Source organism: Nyctereutes procyonoides, unplaced genomic scaffold (assembly GCF_905146905.1).
Source record: "Nyctereutes procyonoides isolate TBG_1078 unplaced genomic scaffold, NYPRO_anot_genome, whole genome shotgun sequence".
NCBI lineage: Eukaryota > Metazoa > Chordata > Mammalia > Carnivora > Canidae > Nyctereutes > Nyctereutes procyonoides.
This window is the reverse complement of record NW_026575046.1, coordinates 32,813,793-32,828,302: the sequence shown is the minus strand read 5'-3', so window position 1 is coordinate 32,828,302 and position 14,510 is coordinate 32,813,793. Positions and strand designations below refer to the sequence as shown.

The 14,510-nt window shown below is 43.2% G+C and overlaps 1 protein-coding gene and 1 pseudogene across 1 annotated transcript in view; one reads left to right on the top strand and one right to left on the bottom strand.

The window, feature by feature from the left end:
* The window catches only part of GALNT10 (polypeptide N-acetylgalactosaminyltransferase 10), a 216,842-nt gene that overhangs the window by 44,937 nt on the left and 157,395 nt on the right, over positions 1 to 14,510 (bottom strand). The window lies entirely within an intron of this gene.
* Positions 684 to 1,199, top strand: LOC129509675 (proline-rich protein 13-like; annotated as a pseudogene).

Genomic DNA, 14,510 nt, shown 5'->3' with positions numbered 1-14,510 from the left:
GAAAGGTGGGAGGGGGGCTCCAGCTGGGACTGAAGTAACATGTAAAAAGAGACGAGATGGAAGTGATCCTAAAGGTATTTTGATTCCCCAGGTCCCCCTGTGCCTGAGGCAGACAGACTTTTAGACATTCTTACTATACATGAAACAAATTCCTCTTTTTGCGTATTCTAATGTGGGCTGAGTTTCGGCCCTGTGCCTGGTAAAGTTGCTCTAAATCAATCTCAAAGATAGCCTCTTTTTACTGAAAGTCCTAGGCTTAACTGGGTGTCTCTTGATTTTAATCACAGTTAGGGCTCCTTATAAAAACTCTAGTATGAAAAAAAACTCACCAAACCTCTAGTGGCTGCCAAAACCCCCTAAAGTTTGTACCACGCGTAACAATGAAATACTGAATGTTTTTATCCTATGATCAGGTTAAAGGCTGTACACTCTCTCACCACCTCCATTCAACACTGTACTCAAATTCCTAGCCAATACAACTGGCAAGACAAAGAAATAAAAGGCATAAAGATTGGGAAGGAAAAGGAAACAGTATCTTTAATTGTAGCTGACAGGATTATTTTACATAGAAAAATCCTGGGGGAGGATGAGTCCAGCCTAGGAGGTGGTGTAAATCCAGACTGGGTGTTGGATTCCCCAGTTTCCTCCTTTCCTTGTCCCTAGGCTGCAAGAAAGCCCCGAACATGTGGAATCCCAATGCTGGGCAGTCAGGGCCGCATCCATATCCCCCTAACATCGGGTACCCTGAGGTGCCAATCCTGTCCATCCGCCACCTGTGAATCCCGCCTACCCTCCGGGCCCCTATCTAACTACCCCAGGGGCTCCCCAGGGGAATCCAGCTTCCCCCCCCCGGCAGGCCCCCTTATCCTGTGCCACAACCAGGGTACCCCGGATGCCAGCCCACGGGTCCCTACCCACCTCCCTACCCACCACCTGCTCCTGGCACGCCTCCTGTTAATCCCTTGCCACCTGGCATGGGGGGATGGGGAATGGTGATGGACAAGAAGATGCGGAAGAAAATGAAGAAAGCTCATAAAAAGATGCACAAACACCACAAGCATGGCAAGCATTCCTCCTCCTCCTTCTCCTCTTCCAGCAGTGACTCTGACTCAATACAGGGCCTGGACCCTTCCCTCAAGTCATTCCAGTTCTGCTCTCCCATCAAGCTTCAGATGGCATCTTGTACTGGGGAATATTAACCCTTTGTGCCCCTTCTCCCTCACCCCCCACTCTGAGCCTTACTCTGCTGTTCAGCCCTAACTGGCTTAGGAAAATGGGCCAAAGAATTGCCATGGGCTAGCAAAGAACGTCTTCTTACAACTTGGAAAGACATTTTAGCTGATGAGCTTAGCAGAACTATTTTTTGAGGCTGGTGAGACCTTTGAGCTAAATGCTGAAGATGAGTTTAAGATCTGTAAAATGGGATTTTTTTAAACTTTCTTTTGTAATACTTGTAGTTGGGAGGGGTTGTGTAAATTTAATTATGGAAGAAAAGAAACTGTGCCGTTTTGTAATGGTGGCTGGCATACTTTGGTGATTTAGTGGCAAATAGATTTCCCACCAGCCTTTATTGATTATACTAACTGTAAGCATGCTGGGAGGTGGAGTCCATTTGGTTGATAAGCTCTACCTGCCATTTTGGAATCTAATCTCACTTCTTAGCTCAGTAGGCTGGCTCAGGGCCTTCTCATTCTCCAACTCTCAGCCCAAATAAAGCTTTTTTTCCCCCCTGGGAAAAAAAAAAAAAGAAAAATCCTGGGAAAACTACAAAGAAACCAGAACTAATAGGTACACTTAGCAAGATATCAGGATACAGGTCAACATTTAAACATTAATTGTATTCCTATGTACTGGTAAATAAAAAAAAGCAACTGGAAACTGAAATTAAAAATGGTAAAAATACCATTTACAGCTTAACAAAAGAAGTAAAAACTGTATACTTTGAAAACTGCAAAACACTGTTGAAAGATATTAAAGACATAAATGGAAAGCTACTCTGTGGTCATTAATTGGATGACTTAATATTGTTAAGATGGCAATACCTCCTATATTGCTCTATAGATTCAATGAGCTCAAAAACAGTAGCTGAATTCTTTGCAAAAATTGATAATTGACAAGCTGATCCTAAAATTTATGGAAGAGATCAAGGGATCCAGGATAACTAAGACAATCTTTTGATTACTTATACATGAATGTTTAAAGCAACACTATTCACAACAGCCAAATGGTGGAAATGACCCAAGCTTCCATCATCTCATGAATGGATAAACAACTATGAAATATATCCAAAGAATAGAATATCACTCAACCATAAAAAGGAATGAAGTACTGATACAGGGTAAAATGCAGATGAACCTCAAAACATTATACCAAGTAACAGATGCCAGACACAAAAGGTCACATATTCTATCATTCTACTTGCATGAAATTCTAGAATAGGTGAATCCATAGAGACAGCAAACAGATTAGTTATTACCAGAGACTAGGGTGGGAGAAATGAGGAGTGACTACTTAATGGTATGGGGTTTCCTTCTGAGCAAACATACTGGAACAAGGTGATGGTTGCACAACACTGTGAATGTATTAAATTCCAATGAATTGTACACTTTAACATGATTAACTTTATGTTATGTGAATTTTACCTCAATTTTTAAAAAATGGGTAAGGGGGTGTGGGCAGGGGGATGGGGTAACTGGATGATGGGCACTGAAGAGGGCACTTGATGGGATGAGCACTGAGTGTTATACTATATGTTGGCAAACTGAACTTAAATAAAAACAAATGTAAAAAAAAAAAAGAAGTGGGTAAAAAGATCTGAATAGGCACTTCTCCAAAGATGATATACAAATTGCCAATAAACACACATGAAAAGATGTTCAACATCCTTAGTCATTAGGGAAATAAAAATCAAAACCACAGTGAGATACTACTTCACATCCACTAGAATGGTCATAATGAAAAAGTCAGATAAGTAAGTGTTGACAAAGATGCCAAGAATAAGAATCTTCATATGCTGGTAATGTAAAATGGTGCAGCCACTTTGGTAAAGTTCCTCAAGCAGTTAAGCATGGTTACTGTATTACCCAGCAATTCCATTCCCAGGTATATACCCAAGAGAAGTGAAAACATATGTCCACCCGAAAACTTTCACATTGGTGTTCACAGCATCAATATTCAAAATGGCCCCGAAATGAAAACCATCCAAACATCCATCAACTGATGAATGGACAAACAAATGTAGTATACCCATATAATGGAATACTATTCAGGAATAAAAAAGAAAAGAGCTATTGCAACAATTCAGATGAACCTTAAAAATAGGGCTGGGTTAGAATAAAAATAGGGCTGGGATAAAGCTCAGACACATAAGTGTAGATAATATGATTCTATTTATCTGAAATTTCTAGAAAGGCAAAATTACAGGGACAGAAAGAAAGTTAGCAGTTGTCTGGAGGAGGGTTGGGAGTGGGGATTGATTGCAAACAAGGGAGCTTTTTGGAGTGATGGAAATATTTAAAACTGGATTATGGTGATAGTTTCACAACTGTATTCATTCACCTAAGAACACACTGAACTACAGGCTTAAAATAGGTGATTTTTATATTATGTAAATTGTATCTAATAAGGCTGTTAAATTAAAAAAAACAATTGTATTTCTACATACTAGCAAAGAACAATTAGAAAGTACGATAAAAATATCCTTTGTAAGATAACTTCATATAGATAATGACCCAAACAAATGAAGAGATAAATCATATGTATAGATTAGAAGATTCCATATTGTTAAAGAGTCAATTCTCTTCAAATTTATCTATAAATTCAATGCAATCTCAATAAAATCACAGCAGGTTTTGAAATTGACAACTTGTAAAGAACCTACAGTGAAAACAATATTGAAAAAGAACAAAGTTGAAGGACTCGCACTGATTTGAAAACATTATAAAGTCAAAATAATCAAAACAGTGTAGTACTGGCAAGGAATAAACAAACGCATCAATAGAACAGAACAGAGAGGCCAGAAGTGTACATACATATGTGTCATTGCCTGATTTTTGACAAGGGCACCAAGGCAAATTCAATGAGAATAGAAAAGAATTCTCAAAAATGTGAAACAAAACAAATGAACAAAGGAAAAAAAGAGAGAGAGAGAGAGGGAGAGAGAGAAAGAGAAAGACAAACCAAGAAACAGACTTAACTTTCAGAGAACAAACTGCTGATTGCCAGAGGGGAGGTTGGTGGGGGACAGGTTAAATAGGTGAAGCAGATTACACTTACGATAAGCACTGAGTACTGTACAGAATTGCTGAATCACTATTTGTACACCTGGAACTAATGTAACACTGTATGTTAACTATACTGGAATGGAAATTAAGAACTAAAAAAAACCTAACATGTCCTAGTATAACTGGATAAGCACATGAAAAAGATGAACCACAACCCCTACCTCATATCATACCCAAAAAATAATTTTAGATGGATCACAGATTTAAAGGCTAAAGGCTTTTAGGCTAAAGCTATAAGGCTTCTTGAAGAAAACATGGGACAATATTGTTGTGAACTTGGGGTAGGAAACGATTTCTTAGGACATAAAGAGCACTAACCCATAAAAGAAAAAAAAAACTGGTAAATTAGACTTGATTAAGAACTTGCTCTCCAAACCTTGCTCATCAAAAGACATCAGTAAGAAAAATGACAAGGCAAGGAAGAGTCTGGGAGAAAATAGTCACAACATGTATCTGACAAAGGACTTGTATTCAGAATATGTAATGAATTCTGACAAAGTCAATAATAAAAAGACGACTGATGTAAAACTGGGCAAAAAACCTTGAAACATTTTTACAAGAACATGTCACAAAAGAACTGATATATAAATGTCCAGTAAGTGTATGAAAAGGCATGACCCAAATTAAAGCTTGAGATGTCATTCCTATAGATTCCCCAGAATGACATAAAGTAAAAATAGGAACAATATGAGATACCGTGGAAGAAGTGAGCAATTGGAACTGACTCCTTGCTGGAAAGAATAGAAAGTGTACAACCACTTTGAAGAGCTGATTGCTTCTTATAAAAGTATCAGACAACTGTCTTATGTCAAGCAATTCTACTTATAGTTATTTACCCAAGAGAAACAAAAACAGACACCCACAGAAAAAAATGAGACTGTTTCACAATAGTTTTATTCATAATAGTACCAACTAGAAACAACTTAAATATCACCAACAGGTAAAGGGATAAAAAAATTGTGGTAGAGTCCTACAATAGATTCCCTACTCAGCAATAAAGGGAAAAAACTTGATATATCCAACCACATGGATGAATTTCAAAATTATTATGTTGAACCAAAGAAGCTAGACACAAAAAGTAACTTAGTGTATGATTCATTTAAAAGGGGGACTTCAGAGTCTTTTTTTTTTAATTTTTATTTATTTATGACAGTCACACAGAGAGAGAGAGAGGCAGAGACACAGGCAGAGGGAGAAGCAGGCTCCATGCACCGGGAGCCCGACGTGGGATTCGATCCCGGGTCTCCAGGATCGCGCCCTGGGCCAAAGGCAGTTGCCAAACCGCTGCGCCACCCAGGGATCCCTGTATGATTCATTTAAAGTTTATCAACAGCCGAAACAATCTTCGAGGACAGAATTAAGAAAAGTGTTTGTCTTTGGGGTGTGGAGACTGGCTAGAAGGAGCATGGGGGAACTTTCTGAGTAAGGTAATTTCTGTATCTTGACTGGGGGTTGGCTTCCCAAGTGTATACACCTGTTAAACTTCATGGACTTGTATAGTTAACATAGCTGTGCATTCTTTCACTGTTTGCAATTTTTACCTTAATTTAAAAAATACTGGTCTATCAAACCCAACACTCCAAAAACAAATAATCCAGTTAAGAAATGGGCTGAAGACATAAATAGACATTTTTCCAAAGAGACATCTAGATGTATAACAGACACATGAAAAGATGTTCACCATCACCAATCATCAAGGAAATACATATCAAAACCATGATGAGTTACCACCTCACACCTGTCAGAACAGTCAAAATTAACAACACAAGAAACAAGAGGTATTGACAAGGATGAGGAGAAAGAGGAACTCTCTTGCACTGTTGTTAGTAATGTAAATTGGTGCAGCCACTCTGGAAAACAGCATGGAGGTTCCTCAAAAAGTTAAGTAGAATTACCCTACAATCCAGTAATTGTACTACTAGGTATTTATCCTAAGGATACAAAAATACAGATTCGAAGGGGTACATGTACCCCGACATTTATAGCAGCATTATCAACAATAGCGAAACTATTGAAAGAGCCCAGGTGTCCATCCACTGATGAATGGATGAAGAAGATGTGGTGTGTATGTACTCAGCCATCAAACTGAATGAAGTGTCGCCATTTGCAAGGACGTAAATAGAACTAGAGGGTATTGTGCTAAGCGAAATGTCAGTCAGAGAAAGACAAACATCATATGATTTTACTCATATGTGGAATTTAAGAAACAAAACAGATGAACATATGGTGGGTGGGAAGAGAGAGGGAAACAACCATAAGAGACTCTTAAAGATAGAGAACAAACTGAGGGTTGATGGAGGGAGGCGGGTGGGGATGGGCTAGATGATGATAGGGATTAAGGAAGGTACTTATTATGATGAGCTCTGCATATTGTATATAAGTGATGAATCACTGAATTCTACTCCTGAAACCAACATTGCACTGTGTGTTGACTAATTAGAATTTAAATAAAAACTTGAAGGAAAAAAATACTGGTCAAAACACACATTCATTCTCTCTGTCTCAGCTGGAAAAGTTGGAACTGGGAACTGATTGGGAATCAGGAGAACTGGCTGTGCTCTTGATTCCAGCACAGTGGGCCATTCCTTGATTTCCTCTGGGCCTTGGTGCTATCCTTGAATCAAGGTTTGGACCAAAAGGTCTTCCAGGGCTGTGGACCCAGGCCTCATGGAAGCCTAGTTAGCACACGACCAGAGCTACTGGGTGATCACCTTCCCTAACCCAGGCCCCAAACCCTGCTCTGAATTCACTCCATCCTGGGTTAGAGCTGGAAGGACCCTCCTATGTCAGGAGACGCGCATGTCTGATTCACCTGGTGAGCTGGCTATAAATACAGCTATGTTGGGCATCATCCTAAAGAACTGTGACTTGGTAAGTCTGGGGCAGCATCCAGCATCTTTTGTTCCAGAAGTGATTCTGATGCATAGCCACACCTGGAAACCACTGGAGTAGTTCAGTCTCTATTTTAGAGACAGAGAACTGAGGTCTAAAAAAGGGAAGGACCCCCCTATGGCATATACTTAAAAGCAGGGCTGGGTTTCAAACCAGGGTCCTCTGGCTGCCAGAACCATATGACCCTTTTATTTTTCTAACCCCTTACAGAAATGAATCACTTTCACTGTTATGGAAGGCAGAGTATAATTTGTAAAGGAGCTTCACACATTTATCTCCCCTGCTTCATTAAATCATACTCCACATCATGCTTCTCTGCCCTTGACAGGGCGAGAAAACGGATGCTCAGAGAAGCTTGTTGTTGTACAGCCAATAAATCGCTGGGTTTTCTATAGAATACAATGCTTTCCCCCCTCTTGTGTTCCTCAAGCTCTCACAATCCTGTATCACAATCTTTGCCAGTTCCACTACCCTACCAGTTAGTTTTAAAATCAACTCACCTTTTTAAATTAAAATTTTTCATTTAATTAGATTTACTTTAAAGGGGAGCAAACACCATAAATGGAAAATCGGTACCATTTATGATAAAGAGCTAATAAATTAAAAAAAAAACAAATAAAAATAAAACAGTGTGACTCGATTTTAGCCAGGCCCTCCTGCCTCCCCACAACTAGGAGCTTAAGCTCTGCTCTCTCTCTCTGTCAAGAAGGGAGATACGGACAACCAATTGAAACTCTCATCCAAGGTAATCAGAAGACACAGATGAGAGCTGGAAAGAGAAAACGTTCTCTCCACATGATTCAACGTTGTCTAATGCAAAATGTCTGGACCAACTGAGATCATCTCAGGTGCCACTAAAACCACTTTTGCACTGGCACACTCAGGACGCTTCTCTAGTTGCTTGATGTAAGTTTCCAGAAACTTCCATGACTTGAAGCATGTTTCATGGTGTATCGCCTGGCATCTTGCTGGCCAGAGCAATTAAAAGATATACGGAGAGAAGATTATCTACACATATACAAGCCAAGGCTGGAAGGCCGAAAAATACTCCAGGTCGCCTTCTTGCTTGGTTGCCAAGATTAATATGGCGCCTCCTGCCCTTTACCACTTCGCTTTGGAACAGCGACTCTGTAGAAAGCAGAAATCAATTTGCCCTAATTGAGAGACTAAATCTTTCCAAAAGAGACTTTCTTGGGCAGTGAAACAAGATAGCAAGAGGCATGATCACGCTCCAGATAATGCTGCTGTTCGGGCAGGAACACTATCTTTAAAAAAAAGGAAAAAAATCCATAGTCATTGTCTGTGACCAGCGCTGCTGCTTGGCTGGGTTCAACTGGTAGGTCATTAAAACGAGGATGAGATAATCTCCTTCACCCACACACCACTACTCCCATCAGAGGGTGAAATATCACCCCGTCCGGCTCTAATCATTGAGGGCCCGGTTTGGGCAGAGCCCCATCGCTAAATCACCCCGAACGCAGATGGCTGCAGTCATTACAGATCGACCAATTAGGGCCTTTTGACAGCTTGTGGCGAAATCAGAGCAATTATTTAGGGGCAATTATGCTCCTCCTGTCCTTATCAGAAAATGCATTTACACAAAATCAGGACTGTTGCCTGATTTTACCACACTGTCTTCTTGGATGAGCACGTTCCCTAAAGTCACAGAATTTTAGAGCTGGAAGGGACTTTGGATGAAGATGATGATGGTTATGATGATGACAATTATAGGGAACAATTACTGAGCCCTTGCTCACACATGGAGAGCTCCCTGCTTCATATACATCATCTCTGACACCTACGACAACACTACAAGCAGGGCATCGCAACCCCATTTTATAGAAGATACCGAGAGGCTCAGAGTGGGAGATGTAAACTGCCCAAAGAACACAGTTTACAAATGATGAAGCCAAGGTCTAAAACCCAGCCCTGCCTGACTGTAAAAGAGCAGGCTCTTCCTACTGCACCAAACCTCACCTCTGCCTCATGGCAGTCCGGCCCCTCGGTAGAGCCAGAGGGGAATGGGGAGGACCAGAGAGCTGAAATATCTTCCAATCCAGAATCCTACATCGATGCAGCATTTTCCACCCTGGAATTTCTCCCAGTTTCCTGAGCACTAGGACAGGGATGGAAAACAGACTTCATTAAAGTGCCTAAGCTAATGAGTTGTAATGGATACCTAAGCTGTGTTAAGAAAGGCTCTGAGGCTGTATCTTGGCTCAGCATAAAAGTACCAGGACTGAGAAGAGATGTCTGCAGCCCTAGTGGCACATACTCATTTCTCTTCCAGGGGCTGCAATGATTGAAAAGCAATACAGTTCCACTGCTCTTGCCCTTATTACCCCTTACTCAATGATGAGTCAGGATGATTCTGAAGGTGAACCCCATCACGGTAAGGCTTTAAACAGATGTCAGAAGAGCAATTAAGAGTGCTCACAGGTGGATTCTGCATGCCCTGTCGACACATCCTTGGTCTCTGTGTGTCCTCTGATCCCCAAACCTGGCTATGGGCCTGCCAGCATCTGCCTCTGCTGGGAGCTCTCTGCACCCATGAGTGGACCCCAGCCAAGGGCGACAGTGTGGGTGGATAGCCGCCCCAGCTCCCTTGCCTCTCGGGTGGGATAACCCCAAGCAGGTGCTCTGGGCTGGCTCCTGGGGCTACCAGTGGAATCGTGAGCAGTGGTGCCATCACAGGCCTTCCATTCCCAGTCTTACTTCTTTACTCTCTTGCTGGTGTTTCTCAAGATCTCCTCCTAAATTAACTATGTGCACTCAAATCTTATGTCAGTTTGCAGAAAACCCTGACTCAGACAAAAACCAAGCAGTAGGTATGACTTAGAGCAACTGCGAGAACGTATGGTTCTGTGAAGCTGCCAGTGATGACTTCTGCTCAGTCACACGTTGCTCTCTGGCACCCGGTTTCTGTAAACAGTAGTTACTGTGTGTTCAGTACTCAGTCGTACCAAGCACATTTACTCATCTAATCTTCACATACACTCCCTGAGGTGGTTGATGGTTAAGTATCTCGGTTTTACTGATGAGGAAACCGGGACACAGGGAGGTTACGTGGCTTTCCCCAGGTCCACCCAGTTAGTGGGTGGCAGGTCTTGGATTTAAATCCAGGCAATCTAGCTCCAGAAGCTGCTGTCTTCTTTGTTAAGCTTTTTAAAAAAATTAAGAATCATTTCAAACATATTAACAAAGTAGAAGAGAATCAAGCCCCCTACCCCCACCCCACTCCCCATCAATCAACTCATCACCCAGCTTCAAGAATTATCAACTCCTAGATATTCTTGTTTCATCTCTGTCACTGCCACTGGATGATACTGGAGCTACTGGAGTCTGTGCTCATAACCATTCATGCCGTTAGAGGAGAAAAGCCTGGGGAATTAACATGGGAGAACAGTGTGACTCCCTTGGGAAGAGCACTGGCCCTTTCTCAAGAACACTTCCAGTGAGTTTTCTTAAGGCCAGGCATGTGGTATCTTCTCAAGAAATACTTGTTGATTACCTTGTTGGACTCCCTCAAAAGCCACTACAAGGATGGTGGAACAGGTATCAATTTTGGCATCACTAGAGAGGAAACAGGCCCAGGGAAGAGAAAGTCTTGCCCCAAGTCTCTCAGCTGGTGGGGTCTGAGGGACAGAATTCAGGGCCTGTGCTTCCTGGGGTCCTCCCTGTAGACCAGTATATGTCACACTGTGGGCACACACGGACACACACATACACACAAACGGACTTCTCTGGAGCTTGCAGCCTTCCTGGCTCCTATGTTGAAATGGAGCCTCTCCTTATCTGGTCTCAAGGACAGTCAGGACTGTGAGGATGGTTCTACCTGGAGGGCTGTGGCACAGGGAGGAACTGTAGTCGGAGGAGCTGCTCTGGGTTGAATTGTGTCCCCTCAAAAGATACGTTGAAGTCCTAGCCCCTGGTCCCTGTGAATGTGAACTTCCTTGGAAATAGGGTCTTTGCAGATGTCATCAAGTTGAGACAAGGTCATTCTGGTTTAGGGTGGGCCCGAATGCAGTGACTGACTGTCTTTTTAAGAAGAGGAAAACCCAGACACACAAGGAGATGGCCATGTGACAACGAGGCAGAAACAAGCCAAGAAACAGCATGGATTGCCAGCAATACCAGAAGCCTGAAGGGGAACGGAAGGATTCTTCTGTAGAGACTTCTGAGGGAGCTTGGCCCAGCTGACACCCTGATTTCAGACTTCTAGCCTCCAGAACTGTGAGACCATAAAGTTCTCTTGTTTTAAACCCCCCAGTTTGTGGTACCCTGTGAAGGCAGCCCTAGGACACTAAGAAAGAAAGGTGAGGTTTTACCCTGGCATTATAACAGTGACGCAGCAAGAATATGTTCCAGTCCAGCCACTGCTATCCCTTGTCTGGAGCATTGCCCTCTATGGGCAAGTGCAGTGGCCATGATTGCTGTCCCTCTCTGGTCTAGTCTGCATGCAGCAGTTTAGGTGATCTCTAAAAAATGAGAAGTAAATTGCATCTTGTCATCTTCCACTGCCTTGCTTAAACCTTTCAGTGGCTTCTCACGGCTCTGGGATGAAGGTCCAAAATCCTTACCAGGGATGACAAGGCTGTGTGTGCTCATGGCTGGTTCCCTCCCTTCCTTGCTGCCCACCCACCATGCCATCTTCCTTCAGGCATCCAAAGGCCCCATGATGACCCCTTCTACCTTAGGTTGCCTGTCCCGGCCAGTCCTTCTCCCTGGGTGGCCAAGTTTCCAAGCCCCTCCTCACTTTCTCTCTAGTGAAACCCTGCTCAGCCTTCAGCTCTCAACTCAAGACTTCAACTCCTCACCAAAGCCTTCCTGATGACCTCCCAGACCATAGCAGGTCCCTAGGGCAGATCGTCATGGAGCCCTGGAACATGTCCTTCATGTCCCTCAGCTCAGGACATCTATCATTGTGCAGTCATGGAAGGACTTTACTCTGTCTCCCTCCCACTTGGAGCTCTAGGAGGGTGAGCCATGTGAATGCTCTGCTTGCAAGTGGATCCCACATCCTCATGCACAGCGAGACGCATCTCCGAATCCCTGCTGAACCCACATGCCTTCCTCCTCCATGCTTTCATTCACTTTGATTTGATTTGATCTGATTTCCCTGTGAAGGAAGCAGGTCATGGTTCATCATCCTCATTTCATGACAAGGGAAGTCAAGTTCAGGAGATGTTGTTTCTGGTACAAGATTACATGGCCCGTGAGGTAAGTGGTGAAGACAGGACTCAAATCCAGTTCAATTTGTTCAGGGATCCTTATTCCAGTGCTGTGTGCAATCAAATCAATTCCCAAGAAGAATACCTGAGTTTCAATCTCTGGTGTCATCGAATCTTGTGGAGACACCTGCTGAAGATCACCAAAAATTAAGGAGCTCTGGCAGGGACAGAGCACGTGGGAGAGAGCTCCAGGGACAGGGAAGAGGAGAAGAAGGAGAAGGGAAGTAGGGACCAAGTCACAAACCAAACAAATCAGCATCGTCCCTGTGTCCCTTGGTTCTCTGGCCTCTGGGGGTGTTGTTAATAATGCAGAAGCTGCGGTGGGAGAGGCTGCCCTCCATGCATCCGGGCTGGCTTCTGGCAGCTGTAGGTGTTCTGGGTCTTGTCACATCTCAGTTCCACTGGGCTTCTGGCTATTAAAGTGTCATAGCCCATCTACTTCCAAGAGTGACTTATTCACTTGTAAGTCTTAGTGTATTCTAAGGCACTGCCAATCCATTTGGAGGAGGGAGGGCACAAAGCAAAGTGTCACCCTTAGTCCTGTTATGACACTTAGGTGTTTCTAGCCGAAAGAAAATTGTTAAGATGAGGTGGACCCTCATCTTTATCATCACTTTCATTGTCATGATTTCTGTCATGTGCTCCCTGTGCACCTGGGTCCAGGGAGGTAGGCACTGTTAACTATCTTAGATGGGGAAACTGAGGCTTAGAAAAGCTTTATGCTAATCTCTGTCCAAACAGCCAGTAGGTGACAGCCAGAGTCATACCAGGTATTTCTGATCCCAAAGCTGGCATGAGAAATTGTGAAACTGTATTACCACTCGATGTCCCTGGTCTCTTCATTCTTCCTGGGGGGGGGGGTACATTTCTAATCCCACAACCGCTATCCTAGCTCCCATCCCCTGGGATATCCAGGGCTTTCACTTGCTTAAAAAAACTTCCAGACAGGTAACTATGAACAGCAGGAAAATTAAAAAGAGGTTGGGAAAGAAAGCTATGGGGTGCCAGGATGGGTTTTGGCAGGTGAAATGCACAGGCATTTAAGCATCATTACTGTTTGGAAAAGGAAAACAGACCAGTCCTTCAGGAGATATACTTGTTCTGGCTCTGAATTCCAGGAGAATTTCAGAGACGCAGAGCTGAAAGGGGCCTTGGAGTTCAGCTCAAAGCTGAACTTTCTCATTCTCCTGTGGCGTGAGTCCTCTCTTAAGACAGTCTAAGGTGTAACAGACATTCTTGATGGCTAGTTTTGAAAACACAGCCATTTCTCCCCCACCCCTCCCCGTCCCGTCCTCCTCCCTGCCCTCCTTTTCTTAATAATGGCTTTACTGAGATATAATTCACATCCCATACAATTCACCCATTTCAAACCTACAATTCAATGTCCACCGGCCAGTTCTGTGCTGTTGAAAGCAGCAAGCCTTAGCAGAGGTATTTCTGTAGAGAGAACTCAGCTCAGTTTCATCAGGAAAGCATGTACTGCACTCCTGCTGGGTGCCAGGAAGTATGCCAGGCACATTCCTTTCTGTTGATCTAACACAGAGGTTTTCAGAGTGCAGACCCCAGACCAGGTGCATCAGCATCGCCTAGGAACTTATAAGAAATGCCAATTCTGAGGCCTCTCCCGAAACCCACTGAATCAGATGCATGGGGCCCACTGACCTGGATTTTATTAAGTTCTCCGAGTGATGCTTGTGCATGTTAGCATTCGAGAAAAACACCCATCTTAACGCAGAAGGTGAGATCAGGGAAATGAATCTGCATCAACATGATCATAGCAGGATTTCTAAACGATTAGAAATGGAATCTCCATTTTCCTGCTAGAATAATAGAAAAACTGAAGTTCTCCAAGGAATGCAGACTATCTGCTGGCTTCCAGCAAAACTGTGAAGGGGATGGGTCCTGACTCAGGTGCCCTCCATCTTCCTCCTCAGATTCGTGGTGGTCCTCATTTGGTCTGGTATCTCCTTCACCTCTGCAACCTTCCTTTGCCTTCATGTGAGAGTAGATGTGATAAATTCTTGTTCCTCCTGATAGGCTCACAGCAAGAGTTCTCAAATCTTAGCCCTAAATATCCCCCAGGGGAACTGGTTTTCATAGACAT